Consider the following 19,762-nt stretch of genomic DNA (forward strand, 5'->3'; position numbering starts at 1 on the left):
GACAGGTGAGATATATCGCGTGTTTATGGTCGACAGTTTGGGTGGTCTCCGTGAACGTGTGTGTCTTCACACGAGAGTCCATATGTGGATGCAGCACGATGGTCACCCAGCCCATTCTGCGCGTGCTGTTGTAGAAGAACTAAACAACAGGTTTGCAGGAACGTGGTTGGGGCGCCATGGTCCTCATTCATGGCCCTCTAGGTCGCCCGATTTACCACCATTACATTTCTTTTTGTCGGGGTATCTAAAAAATCGTGTTTATGTCACTGAGCCCACATCACCAGATAATCTAATACGGCGCATCGAGGACGCATGTTGCTCCGTGACATCGGCGATGTTACATCTCTTCCGCAGATCCTTTAGAAGGCGCATTGCATTTTGCATTCAGGAACATGGACACACATCGACCATCTCATTTAAATCAGCTTCCCATCGCCAGAACATCCATCACCCAACACACAGCCATATATTATGTACAGCGTGTGGTATCTGCCCCTGAAACTTTGAAGGGTTGTAGCTCTCAAACTAAAAGTGACGGGAATGTACACTCCTGGAAATGGAAAAAAGAACACATAGACACCGGTGTGTCAGACCCACCATACTTGCTCCGGACACTGCGAGAGGGCTGTACAAGCAATGATCACACGCACGGCACAGCGGACACACCAGGAACCGCGGTGTTGGCCGTCGAATGGCGCTAGCTGCGCAGCATTTGTGCACCGCCGCCGTCAGTGTCAGCCAGTTTGCCGTGGCATACGGAGCTCCATCGCAGTCTTTAACATTGGTAGCATGCCGCGACAGCGTGGACGTGAACCGTATGTGCAGTTGACGGACTTTGAGCGAGGGCGTATAGTGGGCATGCGGGAGGCCGGGTGGACGTACCGCCGAATTGCTCAACACGTGGGGCGTGAGGTCTCCACAGTACATCGATGTTGTCGCCAGTGGTCGGCGGAAGGTGCACGTGCCCGTCGACCTGGGACCGGACCGCAGCGACGCACCGATGCACGCCAAGACCGTAGGATCCTACGCAGTGCCGTAGGGGACCGCACCGCCACTTCCCAGCAAATTAAGGACACTGTTGCTCCTGGGGTATCGGCGAGGACCATTCGCAACCGTCTCCATGAAGCTGGGCTACGGTCCCGCACACCGTTAGGCCGTCTTCCGCTGACGCCCCAACATCGTGCAGCCCGCCTCCAGTGGTGTCGCGACAGGCGTGAATGGAGGGACGAATGGAGACGTGTCGTCTTCAGCGATGAGAGTCGCTTCTGCCTTGGTGTCAATGATGGTCGTATGCGTGTTTGGCGCCGTGCAGGTGAGCGCCACAATCAGGACTGCATACGACCGAGGTACACAGGACCAACACCCGGCATCATGGTGTGGGGAGCGATCTCCTACACTGGCCGTACACCACTGGTGATCGTCGAGGGGACACTGAATAGTGCACGGTACATCCAAACCGTCATCGAACCCATCGTTCTACCATTCCTAGACCGGCAAGGGAACTTGCTGTTCCAACAGGACAATGCACGTCCGCATGTATCCCGTGCCACCCAACGTGCTCTAGAAGGTGTAAGTCAACTACCCTGGCCAGCAAGATCTCCGGATCTGTCCCCCATTGAGCATGTTTGGGACTGGATGAAGCGTCGTCTCACGCGGTCTGCACGTCCAGCACGAACGCTGGTCCAACTGAGGCGCCAGGTGGAAATGGCATGGCAAGCCGTTCCACAGGACTACATCCAGCATCTCTACGATCGTCTCCATGGGAGAATAGCAGCCTGCATTGCTGCGAAAGGTGGATATACACTGTACTAGTGCCGACATTGTGCATGCTCTGTTGCCTGTGTCTATGTGCCTGTGGTTCTGTCAGTGTGATCATGTGATGTATCTGACCCCAGGAATGTGTCAATAAAGTTTCCCCTTCCTGGGACAATGAATTCACGGTGTTCTTATTTCAATTTCCAGGAGTGTAATTTAAATTGATGTACACACAGCTGGTGTTACTGACTCCAGTGCATGATAGAAACAACTATTGTTACATTTAAAAAATTGTATCTTTTTGCTGTAGCTCTTTGGATAACAACACAGTAAACTATGTTCATAGCTCCGCAGACAGTGTAACGTTTCTTATGGTGACCTACCGCAATAAATATCTCCGTTGCCTATAACTTCGTAACTTACTGAGGCAAACACATTTAGTGGTTCAAATGGTTCTGAGCACTTTGGAAACACATTTAGTGAAACACCCTGTATATAGAGCGAGCAGTGTGTGCTGAGCATGTCACTATCAAACTGGACTTATCACCTTACTTCAGTATAAAGCTGTTCGTATTTTGCGCTGAGATGCAAACTCAGCCAAAGCGTCTTGACGACTGCCCACCGCGACGCTGAATGCCGCCTGCTGGCGTTGTGGACAAGTGACGCTGTAACAAAAGTGTGTAAGTGGAGAAGACACGAATGGGGGATCACGCCAGCGAGGATATGGGCTGCAAATGGGACAATCCATTGAGATAAACGACTTTGACAAAGCACAGATTATTACACTACTGGCCATTAAAATTGCTACATCGTGAAGATGACGTGCTACAGACGCGAAATTTAACCGACAGGAAGAAGATGCTGTGATATGCAAATGATTAACTTTTCAGAGTATTCACACAAGGTTGGCGCCGGTGGCGACACCTACAACGTGCTGACATAAGCAAAGTTTCCAACCGATTTCTCATACGCAAACAGGGCGTAGCCTCGTGAAAGTTTGTTGTGATGCCTCGTGTAAGGAGGAGAAATGCGTACCATCACGTTTCCGACACTGATAAAGGTCGGATTGTAGCCTATCGCGATTAAGGTTTATCGTATCGCGACATAGCTGCTCGCGTTGGTCGAGGTCCAGTGACTGTTAGCAGAATATGGAATCAGTGGGTTCAGGGGGGTAATACGGAACGCCGTGCCGGATCCCAACTGCCTCGTATCAGTAGCAGTCGAGATGACAGGCATCTTATCCGCATGGCTGTAACGCATCGTGCAGCCACGTCTCGATCCCTGAGTCTACAGATGGGGACGTTTGCAAGACAGCAACCATCTGCACGAACAGTTCGACGACGTTTGCTGCAGCATGGAATATCAGCTCGGAGACCATGGCTGCGGTTACCCTTGACGCTGCATCACAGACAGGAGCGCCTGCGATGGTGTTCTCAACGACGAACCTGGGTGCACGAATGGCAAAACGTAATTTTTTCAGATGAATTCAAGTTTTGTTAACAGCATCATGATGGCCGCATCCGTGTTTGGCGACATTGCGGTGAACGCACATTGGAAGCGTGTGTCATTGGTTACACGTCTCGGTCCCCTTTTGTTCGCATTGATGGCACTTTGAACAGTGGACGTTACATTTCAGATGTGTTACGACCCGTGAGTCTACCCTTCATTCGATCCCTGTGAAACCCTACATTTCAGCAGGATAATGCACGACCGCATGTTGCAGCTCCTGTACGGGCCTTTCTGGATACAGAAAATGTTCGACTGCTGCCCTGGCCAGCACATTCTGCAGATCTCTCACCAATTGAAAACGTCTGGTAAATGGTGGCCGCGCAACTGGCTCGTCACAATACTCCAGTCACTGCTCTTGATGAACAGTGGTATCGAATTGAAGCTGCATGGGCAGCTGTACCTGTACACGCCATCCAAGCTCTGTTTGACTCGATGCCCAGGCGTATCAAGGCCGTTATTACGGCCAGAGGTGGTTGTTCTGGGTACTGATTTCGCAGGATCTATGCACCCAAACTGCGTGAAAATGTAATCACATGTGAGTTCTAGTACAATATATTTGTCCAATGTATACTCGTTTATCATCTGCATTTTTTCTTGGTGTAGCAATTTTAATGGCCAGTAGTGTATTATGCAGAGTCTGTGAAAGAGTATCTCGAAAACGACGAAGCTGGTCGAAGTTCACGTGCTACTGTCGTGAGCATCTACGGTAAATTGTAGGACAGTGAAACTACCGTTACGCGCTACATGGTTGGACGTTTACGAGTCTTCACAGAACATGGGGTTTGGAGGCTTGTCTGCTCTGTAAAGCAGGACAGATAATGAACTGTGGCATCTCTGCCGTAAGAGCACAAAGCCGGTGCACGCACAAGTGTATCGGAGCACAGGTTTCATCGAACATTGTTGAACATGGAATTCCTCAGCTGACCACCCGTACGTGTTCACATGTTGACCTAACGACATCGTCAGTTACTATTGTAGTGCACACGGCACCATCGGTATTGAATAGTCGATCAATGAAAACTTGTCAGCTCAAGGAGTGAATCACATGTTTGCTACAGTAGGTCCATGGTCGTCTCCACAAACGCCGTCATCGAGGTGAACGGCGGCTCGAAACGTGCAACGCGACACGGACGCAGACCGTTGGGAGCAGTTTTATTCTATGGGAGACAACGCGTGGTGTATCCATATTTGAACCCTATCCCAGATGTAACACATGGTGGGTCCACCTACGAGCTCTATCACGGTCCTATCCCAGGACTATCCCGCACTGTGCCGCCCTCTCCCCTCCCCCCTCCCCCCCTCCTCCCTGCGAGAATCCGATACACATACATATAGAAAAATAGCGCAACTGCACTACATGTTTACAGTTCTACTACATTTACAAACAACTTTAGAATATGTGGCCAGAAGTGACGTCATAATAACGTGAGCAGAAGTCTTGGCATCTTGGATCTTTAGAGTTGGCTATTTGTAAAGAAAGCTTTGAATGCAGGTCGCTCTGTAACGCAATGGACATCTGAGGATGTTGGGTAGGTATGTCGATGGGTCTGACTGTTTCTTTTGTACGATATTTGGAACCTGTTCAGAATGGAGATATGCCCGCATTCATCTCCTGAATCAGCACAGTTATGCGGCTCAACATCTGATGTGTGGTAGATTAGGTTAGCTCATTCTAAATGTAGAACATGTGATGCGAGGCTGGCAACTTTCAAAGGCTAGTCTTTAGCTATTAAACAACGTCCTGACAAACTAAGTGAAGCTGGTTTCTTTTAAACTGGTGATATGGATGAAACTGTTTCCGTCACGGTGGATGGTTGAAATATTGGAGTGAAACGAATAACCTATGCGTTAACATGGTGTGTGGTTTTCCAAGTGCTTATTCGTGCTTCTTGCAAGGGGTAACGATTTTGTGGATAATATTGGTCAGAACAGAGATGCAAAATTTACTGCAAAAGTTGCAGTTAATATTAAGTTTTCATCAAATTTTCTCAAAACAGCATCAGAACTCTAGGTGACTGTGAGAGCTTCTGACTATGCTCACCTGTGTAAAATTTGCTTCCAGAAACAAGTAGGAGTATTTTCTCTCCCTACAGACAATTGCTGTTTGGGTTAAAAGTGGACCTACACTTTCTTCTTATGCTGTGTGTCAGAGACCTATTTCAGCTACAGTAAGAGAATTTTTGACAGAGGAAACGATGTTGTAAGACAAACTATTATTTTACGATGTACTTTTCATTCTTTTTTAATACACATTGTGAAGAATAAAGTAAGATAGTTAAAATGCGTTCTTTTCTTTTATTTTCTTACATTATTCGCACCTAGGTCTGCTCTTAATGTTACAGTTATGATTACATTGTGATCTGTGTTGCAGAATCGCGATTATTTTAGTGCCGAAGCATAGAATTGATATATAATACCACCTTTCTGCCAACGTATGCAGTTTTCCATAGGGTTAAAAACATTATTTCGTCCGCCAGTAAATACTATTGTTAACATCTGTGCGACACTGTGCCATATGATCCGCTAACAACTGCTTTGTGAAATATACACCCCACTATGCTATGCTTCGAGACAACTAACAACGGCAGAAAGAAATTATTCCACAACGGAGAAAGAATTGTTAAGTGTTATTTATGGCATCAAATACTTTAAATGCTACTTGTATAGTAGGAAATTCAAGGTTATTACAGACCACGCAGCTTTAAAATGGTTGCTTGGGTTAAAGGATCCATCTAGTCGTCTCACCCGCTTGGCCCTATGTCTTTCCGAAATGGATTTCGAAGTTATCCATAAACCAGGCAAAAAACACACGAATGCAGATTGCCTAAGTCGGAAAATAGCACTTTTGGAAGCAACAGGCCGAGATACTGAGGAATGGAGAAAGGCACAAGATGAGGATACAGAATGCAAAAAATACGCAACTCAAAAACAATTTTGCTGTGAAGATGGTGTATTATGCCGTAAAACAAAACTTGGACCGCGAATTGTTGTTCCCCAACACCTTAGACAAGAAATAATGGCAGAGGCCCACGATCATATCCTTGCAGGACACGGTGGACGGCGGACAACCGAAAGACGCGTAGCAGAGCGATTTTGGTGGCAAACCAGAAAGCAGGAGCAGTACGTTCGTAATTGCATTTCGTGCGCACAACGAGCTGAACTTTCTCGTTTAAAAATGCCCTTACAGAGGCTCCCCGAGGCTTCATGTCCATTTCAGACCTGTGGACTGGATCTCTACGGAACATTTCATAAAACACCTGCTGGTAATAAGTATGTTCTTACGATTATAGATCACTTTTCACGCTATCTAGCTGTGGTGAGTCTCCCAGATCAGCAAGCAAATACAGTTGCCCAAGCTTTAGTTAACAACTGGATACTTAAATTTGGCGTGCCTGAAGCTATTATCACAGATCAGGGATCTAATTTTATGTCTGAATTAATGAAACAACTATGCCACTTACTAAAAATAAGTAAATTACGCACAACTCCGTTACACCCTCAGTGCAACGGACACACAGAAAGAGTTCATCGGACAATTGGCAAGATGCTTAGTTATTATATTAACGAACAACATTCTAATTGGGATACGTATTTACCAATAATCGTGTCGGTATACAACGCCAAAACGCATGAAACAACTGGCCTGTCACCTTATGAAGTGGTCTATGGGAGAAAAATGCTGTCCCCTTTTGATGTAATCAGGCAGAAAAACGGAAAAGTCGGAGAAACAGTAAAAGATTTCTGTCGAATGATGAAGGATGTATGGAGAAAGTTTCAAATATCTAATACAAAGGCTTTGGAACGACAGGAAAGATTAGGCAATGCCCAAGCTAAATATGCAAATTACAAAATCGGTCAGTGGGTGATGCTGTCAACCCCATACATTGCGAAATGAAAAACGAAGAAATTTGTAACAAACTACAAAGGTCCTTACCAAATTATTGAGATCACGTCACCAGTCAACGTTAAACTGCAACTGCCCATCCGAACTACTATTGTCCATGCAAGTCGTTTAAAACCTTTTAAGGGCGCTCCAGATGTAATTCCTTCAACAATAGTGTCTGCTTTTCCGAAGGGTGGAGGAAGTCCCCGAAAAGGAAAAAGAGTGGCCACGCCAGCACAACATACAGACATGGCACCATACAATCTTCGACCAAGGGTGCGAATGTCTAGTTGAATCATAGTAGATGTGGATAGTATACAAATTTAAATAATTAATAAATGATAATGGTTTATTTTTTAAAAAAGTTGAACGTAGAAACATGTTGATCTTGTAGTTAACAATGTATTCCTACACAAAACCCATCCTACCTCAATGACTCCCTTGACAGTTCCCTTCTGAAGCCATTAGATATGTTCATAAACTCACAGCAAGGCAAAATTGATGACAATGTTATGATGCAACATGTCTTAAAATTAAAAAGTGAACACAAAACTAAAATTATAATGCTAGGAATAAGTATATCTGGAACCTTTGTGTTGGTGTTTCTGCTTTGTACAGTTTTGTTTTATTTAAGACGAAAAAATAAGCCAAATAATAATATACCATTTCATCAAATCCCTGTTAACTGGATACCACACTCTTAACTGGTGTACTTCAGTGGTTACTTTTGAGCATTAGTGTATTAATTTTGTTTATTGTACTTCAGTCTTTATTAAACAGTCTCATGTTAAAATAAACAATACTGTAGAATAAATATTCTTGCATTAATATAGGGTAGATTAAACAGGTGTTGCTATGTAATTTTCTGAGTGAAAAATCTATTTTTGTTTATTCATTGTCATCAAGATTTGTTACACTTATTATAACGATTTATGTGTGAACTATGTGATTCATGAGCGTACAGTGCTTTGGTAAAGTGATAAAGTATTTTCAACATACTTAATGTGAAGCGTGTGTAATCGTCTAAGTCGAGAGTTTTCATTGCTTGTGTTAGTGCTTTTCCCGTGTGAAGAGTGGAGGAATGTTGAGTGGTAAATTCGAGGGCGAATTTCTCCGAACAGTGGAGGAATGTTGAGTGGTACTTAAGATAGGTAAATAAATTAGTGAAATCAATGTGAAGTGAAGTTGAAATTAGAAAATAAATGAAAAACTTAGTTTAGTTTAGAAGAATTGCACACTGGCAAACAGCGGCAGAGCAGCAGTGACACAAGAGCCAATGACCATGAAGTCAGCACGTTCAGGAAGCTGTCGATTCAGCCGTCAGGGCATCGCCCGACCGGCTCACGTGTTTCTCAATTGTCACATGTGATCAAAGGCCCTCGCCTACACTCCAAGAGCCAATGACCGACGTTAAGAAGATTCTTCGAGAAGCTTTTCAACGTGACAGAAGAGGCAATGACCGTGAAGTCGTTCACCTCCAGCGAACTGAAGTGAATAAATACGCGAGATGCAGTGGGCCCGACAAGAAGAGTAGTTTTCAGTTCAGTTTCGGTGCTGAAAGACCGTGTTGCAGGAAGAGACTACATCATACACAGAAGCACCAAGTCCGCCGCTGTAATGGAATACCAAGTAGCAGCCTCGCCGCCAGAAGACAGAAGTTAGAAGGCATTCGAAGACTGATTTTTACGTACCCGGGTGACTCGTGAGGTCGGGAAGGAGACGGCCTCGCATCAGTAGTCACCTGTGAGCTGGGATGATGATCTGACAGCCGAAGACGGGCAAGCTGGAGTCCGTTGTTCGAGTCCGGGACACTGGCCTTCCCCCGCCGCGCCGCTCCGCTGAGCGACGCACAACACTGACACACGCGGCCGCTTAGAAAAGAGAAACACTGGGACGCCACATCCAAGGTATCACCATCCGATTCACGACTTCGTTCTCAATAATTAAACGGGCCACCACGATGCTCGTCTCCAGTCAACTGGGCGACACGAGTTACACACCGCCAGGCGTAATCAGACGCCGCCGCTGCCGCAGCAGAAGGCTTCGCAAACGTCACAGCTGCCGCTCTCCCAGCCAGAACATCCAGTAAGTAAACAGTTGTACAAAACTTTCAATAAAAGTTACCTTATGAAAAATGCTGTTTTATTCTACCACATACCCGAACCAAGGAAGAACCCACCATGCCCACATGTTGTTAAGAGTTTATTTAGTGTTTTTCACCTTGACATAATGCTTTAGAATCAAATGCCCTTTGCAGTAATGCCCATCCCGACAATTGACTAGCATCAAAAGAGAAAACCCAAGTTACAATTAAGATAAATTGGTTTGAATGCAGCAGCAATGTAAAACTTTATCTACAGCTGAACTGGCTGACTTTGAAATGGGTCATTGGTCTGTATTATTGCAATGGCCTTCTATAGATAACTACTAGTTTATGGATTTGTTTAAAACGCTAGATTTTTTTTTTACCTGAATTGATATGTGCGACTAACAAGGGAACCTCCCCATCGAACCCCCCTCAGAATTAGTCATAAGTTGCCACAGTGGATAGGCTTTGAAAAACTGAACACAGATCAATCGAGAAAACAGGAAGAAGTTGTGTGGAACTATGAAAAACTAAGCAAAATATACAAACTGAGTAGTCCATGCGCAAGATATGCAATATCAAGGATAAACTGAACTGAAGAGCGCCGTGGTCCCGTGGTTAGCGTGAGCAGCTGCCGAAGGAGAGGTCCTTGGTTCAAGTCTTTCGTCGAGCTAAAAGTTGAATTTTTTATTTTCAGACAATTATCAACGTTCAGGCACTCACACATAATCAACTTCGCTCTCCAAAATTCCAGGACATGTTCAGATTTGCTTGGACATATGCAGGATTTGACGGTCTACACACGGAAAAATTTGAAAACGTTAAAAACATAAGTTTTGACAGAGCACAGGGAAAAGTGAGCGACTGTGAAACTGTTGGATTCATTTCTTGCAGTTTATGTGACAAACTCGTATGTTTTCATCACTTTTTGGGAGTAATTATCACATCCACAAGAAAACCTAAATCGGGCAACGTAGAAGAATGTTTTTACCCATTCGTCAAGTGTACAAGTTAGGTGGGTCGACAACATATTCCTGTCATGTGACGCACATGCCGTCACCAGTGTCGTATAGAGTATATCAGAGCTGTTTTCCTGTGGAGGAATCGGTTGACCTATCACCTCGCGATTAAATGTTTTCGGTTCCCATTGGAGAGGCAAGTTCTTTCGTCTACTAATCGCACGGTTTTTCGGTGCGGTCGCAAAACACAGACACTAAACTTATTACAGTGAACAGAGACGTCAATGAACGAATGGACAGATCATAACTTCGCGAAAATAAAGAAAGCCTTTTGGCTCGAGGGGAGGCTTGAACCATGGACCTCTCGTTCCGCAGCTGCTCACGCTAACCACCGGACCACAGCGCTCCTGATTTGAGAGTGTCCTTGATGTTGCTTATCTTCGCATGGACTACTCAGTTTGTATATTTTGCTTAGTTTTTCATAGTTCCACACAACTTCTTCCTATTTTCTCGATTGATCTGTGTTCAGTTTTTCATAGCCTATCCACTGTGCAAACTTATAACTAAATCTGAGGGGGGTGCGATGGGGAGGTTCCCTTGTAAGAGGGGCGTTGAAAAGTCCGTGAAAAGTCCGAGAGATGGCACCACCGGTGGGTATCGCGGTCATGTTTAGTTAGTAGCATCTTTTCAAAGAACGCACACCAAGTTTCAGCCATATTTCTTAGTCTTTGGCATCGTGTGAATCAAGGAAGTCAAGTGATTGTCAAAAAATGGACGAAAAAGAGTTTCGTATGTTGATTAAACATTACTTTATGAAAGGCAAAACGCCTCAGGAGACTAAAGAGAAGCTTGATAAACAATACGGCGACTCTGCACCTTCGATTACAACGGTTTATAAGTGGTTTCAAAATTCTCGGAGTGGCCATATGGGCCCAAGTGATGCTGAACGTTCTGGACGCCCTGTGGAGGTTACGACTTCAGAAATCATTGATAAAATCCATGATATGGTGATGGATGACAGAAGAATTAAGGTGCGTGAGATTGCTAGTGCTGTGGGCATCTCGAATGAACGGGTGCATATTTTGCATAAACATTTTGACATGAGAAAGCTTTCCGCAAGATGGGTTCCACGATTGCTCACGCTTGACCAAAAATCGTGTGAATTGCAACACTTCTTTTTGCAAAGCTTTAGGGATCAACACACGTGACTCTCCACTGTCATTTTGTACAAGAAACACTCCTTTCTGTATAGCGAGGCTATGCCGACGTGCAAAGTATTGGCGCACTACAGAGTTCTTTATGTTATGCAAGGAACGAGGCCAAGATGTGCGAATGTATGTTAGCAAAATGTTCAAATCTGAATCAGCTTCCGTGGCCTGTGCAATTTTCCTATAGTTCAGCGGAAAAGATTGAAGCAATTCAGAATCCTGAGTATCGATGTGACAACAAGATGCAACAGAAGCGTCAAAGTCTGTGTCAGGGCCAATGGTAAGACGTGAAAGCGCGTCCGCATTACCATGCTGAGCTGTCGGACGATACACCATCTCGTACTGGTACTGAGACAACAACAAAGCCCATCTTTGCAATTTTTGGGCATTTCGTACAAGAACCGGTTTCGCAGGATGAAACAAGGACTGCAATGGCTTGTGATCCGTTACTAAGTAGAATTTTCTGCTGTACACATAGTGTAGGAATTTGGTGACACCATACACAATTAGCCAAAGTTTGTTTCTCAATTTGTGAGTGGTTACACTGACCTATAAACAACACGTTTAATGCGAACAGTATGCCTGTTTTTGGTTCAAAATGGTTCAAATGGCTCTGAGCACTATGGGACTTAACATCTGTGATCATCAGTCCCCTAGAACTTAGAACTACTTAAACCTAACTAACCTAAGGACATCACACACATCCATGCCCGAGGCAGGATTCGAACCTGCGACCGTAGCGGTCACGCGGTTCCAGACTGAAGCGCCTAGAACCGCACGGCTACATCGGCCGGCATGCCTGTTTTCATCACCAATTCTGTGCGAAAGCACTGCACCGATTCCGTAAGAGGAATCGTCAACTTGAAATACAACTGGTTTTTAAGAATCGAAGTGAACAAAGTATCGATCATTGAGCAATGCATCTTTAAGAGTTGGAAAAAATACTTGGCACCCATCTGTCCAAACAAAGGGGACATTCTTTCGACGCAAGCGATGCAATGGAGCTGCGATTTGTGCAGCATTCGGTATGAACCGAATATAACAGTTCATTTTCCCTAAGATTGACTGCAATTCTGTGACATTGCGGGGAACTGGCAAATCTTGTATCGCTGATCAAGATACTGCAACTCAAGGTTAAAAAAATCACCCTTGTCCAGTCTACACTTTATTCCTGTATCAGATAACACACGAAACAAAGCACACAAATTTGTAATATGCTCTTCCGGTGTACGACCTGCTACGACAATATCGTCCAAAAATGTTTGACTGTGCAGTCAGCTTTTCTAAATACTGTTGGCAAATGGCGGGTGCGGAAGCACTGCCAAAAGGCAAACGCAAATATTTAAACAAGCCCAAATGAGTATTCACAACACACACTTAGTCGTGGGGATATTTTTCATCGAGCGATATTTGAAGGTACGTGTCGCGCAAATCAAGTTTTGCAAAGTAGCGACCACCACATGATCTGTCCATGAGATCCTCTGGGCGTGACAATGGATAAAAAAGTATCAGTTACAGTTTGTGGGTTGACTGTAGACTTAAAGTCAACACAGAGGCGAATACGACCTGAAGGTTTGGGGAAAGAAAGCAGTGGACTTGTCCATTCTTTAAGTACAGCAGCGACTTAGTCCCATAATGCAATGGGAACTGTTCTGGCCCAGCAAAATTTCGGCTGAGCATTGTCTATCAGAGTAACATGTGCAACAAAATTGTTAGCCTTACCTAAACCTTCAGAAAAGAGCTCCGGTAATTCTTTTAGCGACTGTCTTTTGCATGGAATGCATACACTGACAACACATTGTCCTGAATGTTAAAGCCAAACAAATGAAATGAATCAAGACCAATTATGTTCGCACAGTCGCGCGATTGTAGCACCATAAAAGTCACTGTTCGCATATGCGAGCGATGCATTGCAGGCAAAGTACATTTTCTGAGAACAGGAATGTCTTGTCCAGCATAATCATTCAGTTGCGTGCTAGTTTTAGATAGTCGTGGGAAGGCTAACAGTTCATATGTGTGACAATTTAGCGATGTGAAAGAGGCACCTGTGTCCAACTGAAATTTCACGTTTCCCACAAAGAAACAATTGAACAAAGAGTTTGTTGGACTGGCGTATCACTGAAGAAACTGCACATTTGCTAGTTTTGCTAATGCCTAATGGAGACTTTGAATATACTGTATTAATGACATGGGACTTGTGACTACATTTTTGTGAGTGGGCCGAATTCTTATGATTGTTCCGTTGCAAACATGCGGATTGTACATGTCCTTTCCTGCCACAGGCGTAACACTGAGCTTGTAGGGAGGGGCAGTCTTGGCATTTATGCCATGAAGGGTAAGACTTAGTTCTGCTCGCCTGTGTAACCACCTGTTTAGCGACCTACTTACGTGGCATGGAGAGGTGTTTACGCAGCATGGCGAGCGCAAGCTGCCACTGCATGGGCTAGTCGCAAATAAGGGACTCAACGCGACAAATTGCTGGCTGCTCAAATTTATCGGCCGACAGGGCACCTGAATCGTACTGATCTAGTATTTGCACTACCTGCTGAATGATGGATTGGACTGTTTCAAAATCTGTTCTCTGAGTTTGGCATCAGGTACATTGTATACGATCGCACCACGCAACATAACATCGGAGTATACAATGCCACAAGCACATATGGATTTGTATTTCCTCGTCATACCCTGAAAATCTGTTACCCATTCGCGGTAAGTTTGTTCTGACCGTATTTTACAATTAAAGAATTGATACCTAGCTGCTATCACATTCACTTGTTGGTCATAATAGTTAGCGAATCTACAACCAGTTCATACTAAAGTTCACTCGGAGTGGCGTTAGGAAACAGTTTCTGGATTAGTCTGAACACTGCACTTCCTACTGTTGAGAGAAAGTAATGGCTTTTCACAGCACGTTGTGAGCAATTTCGTGAGTTGGAACTTAAATAGTAGCAACTATTTATTCGCAACCGATACATAAGAGTTACATGTTTGCACCTGTTACTGTCCTTCAAAGTAGTCACCAGCGTTGTGGAAGGCGTAGTATACCACTAGCAGAGCCTATTCTATTGATGGTGCGAATGGAACGAATCTCTGGAACAGTTATAAAGCGAATGCCACGAAGTGTTTCCTTCATATTCGGAATCAAATCAAACTCACAAGGATTTAAGTCCGGGGAGTGTGGTGGATGGTACAATACTTCCGTCCCATCGACTGAACAGAGCAGCCACAGCTTGCGCTGTATGTGCCCGTGCATTGTCGTGCAAAATGATGGGTGGGTTGCTCAGAGAGTGTCGCCGCTTCTTTCGTAAAGAATTATGGGTTGCCGCGAAAGTCTAAAGTGCGTCAGAGCCCCAGTATGGTAAAAGTTATGGTGATTCTCGTATACGACTGTGATGGTGTTATCCTAACGCATTACGTTCCTCCACAGCAGACCGTCAATGCACAGTATTACTGTTCGTTTTAGGAGCATCACCTGCGACCAGCTTTGCGAAAGAAGCGGCGATACTTTCTGCGCAACCCACCCATCATTTTGCACGACAATGCGCGGGCGAATACAGCGCGAGCTGTGGCTGCTCTGTTCAGTCGATGGGACTAGGAAGTACAGTACCATCCACCATACTCCCTGGACTTAAGTCCTTGTACCTTTGATTTGATTCCGAAGATGAAGGAACCACTTCGTGACATTCGCTTCAGTTCTATTCCAGAGATTCGACAGGCAGTACTCCGCTCCATTCGCACCATCAACAGAACAGGGTCTGCTGACGGTATACTACGCCTTCCACATCGCAGGCAACGGCTTCTACATAACGCTGGTGACTACTTTGAAGGACAGTAACAGATGCAAACATGCACGTAACTCTTTTGTATCGGTTGTGAATAAATAGTTGCCACTATTTAACTTCCAACCCTCGTATATGGGCTACAAATTGTTGCCACAACTCGAGCTATTCCTCTTTCTGTTCACGAAACTGGCGAAAAGGCGGTATAGCTGTAAGTGTTACTGTAGGTGGTGCTTGTTCCGTCAAGCGCGCAGCGTTGACCAGTAGCTGCTGCATCGTGTTGAGCAGTGTAGAGATTTGCTGTGTCTGGGTCTGAAACATCTGCATTAGCTGGGTTGCATCTAACACTGACGGCTATGGCACCTTAACATGGGTGGGATAGATGGGGTGGGCATTTTGGTAGAGACGAATGCAAAAAACAGACAAAGAAAGCAAGAAAAATAAGTACACAAGCAAAGAAAATTTCTGCAACACCCATCTGAATACACTGATTAGCAAAAGAGACTGTTAAAGCAAGTAAACGCCCCTGCAAAGTAAGGACAAGAGAGAATTAAGGCGCTAGCAAAACACAAAAGAAAATTCCGTGGCCGCGAGGCGCGGGATTTGTTCATGAATCCTCGTCGTCAAAATGTTATGTCCGGCTCACTCGTCTAATATAGGGTGCCTAGGAAGCTGTTTCCTCGGATAGCTAGACAACAATTCAAGCAAATCATATTAATCGAGTTTATTACAGTAAATTGAATTGACAATACTTAACTTAGCGGATTTACAATAAGGTGTCGCTAGCAAATGGCGTCATGCAATTAATCAATGTCCTTCAAAATACACAATTTCCATGCAAGCAAATAATACTGTTCACAACTCACGGCTCGTCTTCAAATGGTTCAAATGGCTCTGAGCACTATAGGACTTAACATCTGAGGTCATCAGTCCCTAGAATTTAGAACTACTTAAACCTAACTAACCTGAAGACATCACACACATCTATGCCCGAGGAAGGATTCGAACCTGCGACCGTAGCGGTCGTTCGGGCTCGTCTTCCAGTGCGGCTCTTCTAGTGCGGCAGCGGCTATGCGGAGTGGAGCTTATATTCCCTTCGTATAGGGGCCGCTTCATTCGTGGTGCGGTCCTAGTCAGCGTAGTATTGACTGCAATCGTCTCACAGCCTTCTCTGCTGTTAAGTTCCAGGCCGACGTGTCGGCGCTTGATGTTACGCTGGAACTGATTTGCTTAGTGATTTCTGTTTAAAAGTGTGTAAGATGTGTTGTACGGGCAGCTGGTCTGTTAGAATCTCCAAGTTAGTCCTAGGTTACGTAGATGTTTACTTAGAAGGGGCTCTGACTGAAGCGGTAAATTTGTCTTTGAACTGTTCTGCTCAGAGTCTGCCGGCGTCATTTAATGTGCACTGGTGTTTCCATTTGTTATTCCTTAGTTTTAGGCCGGCCGGAGTGGCAGAGCGGTTCTAGGCGCTTCAGTCTGGAACCGCGTGACCGCTGTGGTCGCAGGTTCCAATCCTGCCTCGCGCATGGATGTGTGTGATGTCCTTAGGTTAGTTAGGTTTAAGTAGTTCTAAGTTCTAGGGGACTGATGACCTCAGAAGTTAAGTCTCATAGTGCTCAGAGCCATTTGAACCATTTGAACCTTAGTTTTAAGTAATTCCTTTATCTGTTGTAAGTTTTGAGCAATGTTGAACCAGCCTTTCATGTTTTAATCTAATGTTCTTTTAAATTTGTTTTAGATGGGTTTAGATCTGGAGAGTCTGCAACCTGAATGTTATCTGTAAATGTTAAGCCTAAAGTCCGTGCCAGGTGTGTATGCTTGTATCTATTATTCTGTAGTTTCAAAAGAATTCGATGTCTGTTGATAAATCTGCTATTGGTTATCGCTAATGTCTTATCCTGCCGGCCTCTGTGGTCGAGCGGTTCTAGGCGCTTCAGTCCGGAACCACGCGGCTGCTACAGTCGCAGGTTCGAATCCAGCCTCGGGCATGGATGTCTGTGATGTCCTTAGGTTAGTGAGGTTAAAGTATTTCTAAATCTAGGGGACTGCTGACCTCAGATGTTAAGTCCCATAGTGGTTAGAGCCATTTGAACCATTTTTTGTCTTATCGTTTTATATTAGCTGTTTTATCACAGTAATTGAAATTTCTGCTTATAATTAAAAGGTTTAGGCCTTATTCACTCAACTTGGAATTAAGTAATTGCCTAGCTAACGTTACATTACTTTAATTGCTTTATTAAGTCTTGAAAGACCTGAACACCTTACTGCCGGCGCTCTTGACTTTAGTGTCGCACTGTGTACGCTATTTGTTGACATTCTTGGCTTCTGAGCCTTGACATTGTAATTCGCTCTGCGTTTGCCCTTGTGAACGCACTCCTCTAATTCAGCCTGTGCATGTAGCCGGACGACGTCTGTGGTGGCCGTTAGCCCTCGCTGGAGTTTTGATTCCAGCTGCTAAACAAGTTTTCCGGATATTCTATTTGATAGATGGTTTTAAGTAACTGCCGTTTCGAGCTTGCCATGTCTTGTGTTCTAGCATAACGAACCTATGAATCTCTTTTCTGTACATAAGTTTACGAACATTTACTGCTCTTAAGTTTTTGAACGTTTGCATTCCATCTGCCCTTGATAATCAGCTTGGCCTAATTTGGTTGCACACTTCTTGTAACTCACTGGATGATTACCAGACTTAGAAGGTGTAAATTTGGCCTTTTTCTCGGAGGACTGAGTCTTGTTCTCGATTGTTGTGTAACCTTTATTTAATTCCACAGTTATACCTGTGTGGGTTTTATTTGAGAGCCTGATGGCTGTTTAAAATTTTGGGTTGCATTGTATTGTATGTTAACCGGGGACCTAGAAACGACGGAGAGGCTCCATCCCCGCCGCAGCCGCAGTGGTCCACAACCCCACGACGACTACCGCAGTCCACTTCACCCCTCCGCCGCCCCACACCGAACCCAGGGTTCTTGTGCGGTTCGGCCCCCGGTGGACCCCCCAGGGAACGTCTCACACCAGACGAGTGTAACTCCTATGTTTGCGTGGTAGAGTAATGGTGGTGTACGCGTACGTGGAGAACTTGTTTGCGCAGCAATCGCCGACATAGTGTAACTGAGGCGGAATAAGGGGAACCAGCCCGCATTCGCCGAGGCAGATGGAAAACCGCGTAAAAACCATCCACAGACCTGTCGGTTCACCGGACCTCGACACAAATCCGCCGGGCGGATTCGTGCCGAGGACCAGGCGCTCTTTCCCGCCCGGAAAGCCGTGCGTTAGACCGCACGGCCAACCGAGCGGGCTAAATTTTGGGTTACTTTAACTTGTTGTCTACAGAGTTTTCAGAATCGCCCCTGCGCAGGTAAGGATGGCTTCGGCCTACTCATTGTGACAAATAGTAGCTGCCGGCCGGGGTGGCCTAGCGGTTCTAGGCGCTACAGTCTGGAACCGCGCGACCGCTGCGGTCGCAGGTTCGAATCCTGCCTCGGGCATGGATGTGTGTGATGTCCTTAGGTTAGTTAGGTTTAAGTAGTTCTAAGTTCTAGGGGACTGATGACCATAGAAGTTAAGTCCCATAGTGCTCAGAGCCATTTGAACCATTTTTTTGAAATAGTAGCTATTTCATTATTGTTGATTCGTTATAAATTTGCTTGTGTATGTGAAAATTGTTGTTTAAATTGATGCTTCTCTTAAGCACTGCTTATGTGTGAGAAACTTGCTGTTGATCATTATATGTCAGCTGAAAGAGAAAATTGTGGTGTTAATCATCATTCTGACTGTTGGCATATTTTGAAACAAATTTGTAATTTCTTAAGGAAAAACGCGCTCAGCCAGGTTTCGCTGTTCCACGTCTCCTATCCTTTGCCCTTCCTAGGTTCGGACATTTTAGTAGTCTCTTACAGAATCTGTCATCCCAAAGCCTCGAAGCTTTAATTCCTTCTCCCTAAATTTAATGCTCTTTCTGAACCTCCCCTTCGTTTTTTTTATATGCAGCAACTCGAACTGCTACATCTACGTCTTCATAAATAGTCTGCAAATTACACTTAAGTACCTGGCAGTGGGCTCGTCGAACAACCTTCACAAAAATTCTCTGTTATTCCACTCTCAAGCAGATCGCAGCGAAAAAAAAAAAAAAAAACGCCTATATGTTTCCGTGCGAGCTTTGATTTCCCTTATTTTATTGTGATGATCGTTTCTCCCTATAAAGGTCGGCGTCAACAAAATATTTTCGCATTCAGAGGAAAAAGTTCGTGATTGTTTTAATCATTCCCCCCCCCCCCCCCCCCCAAAATCCTGTATCATGTCCGTGACACTCTCTCCATCTGGATAGGATCCCATACCGCGCAGCGGTACACCATTAGAGAACGGAGGAGCGTAGTGTAGGCAGTGTCTTTAGTAGATCGGCTGCATCTTCTAAGTGTTCGCCAACAAAACGCAGTCTTTGCTTCGCCTTCCCGACAACATTTTCTGTGTGTTCTTTCCAATTTAAGTTGTTCGTAATTGTAATTCCTAGTTATTTAATTCAATTTAAAGCCTTGACTGATTTATCGTGTAACCTCACACTTTTCGTTATTTGGGGTTAACTGCCA

Source organism: Schistocerca cancellata, chromosome 4 (genome assembly GCF_023864275.1).
Source record: "Schistocerca cancellata isolate TAMUIC-IGC-003103 chromosome 4, iqSchCanc2.1, whole genome shotgun sequence".
Lineage (NCBI taxonomy): Eukaryota > Metazoa > Arthropoda > Insecta > Orthoptera > Acrididae > Schistocerca > Schistocerca cancellata.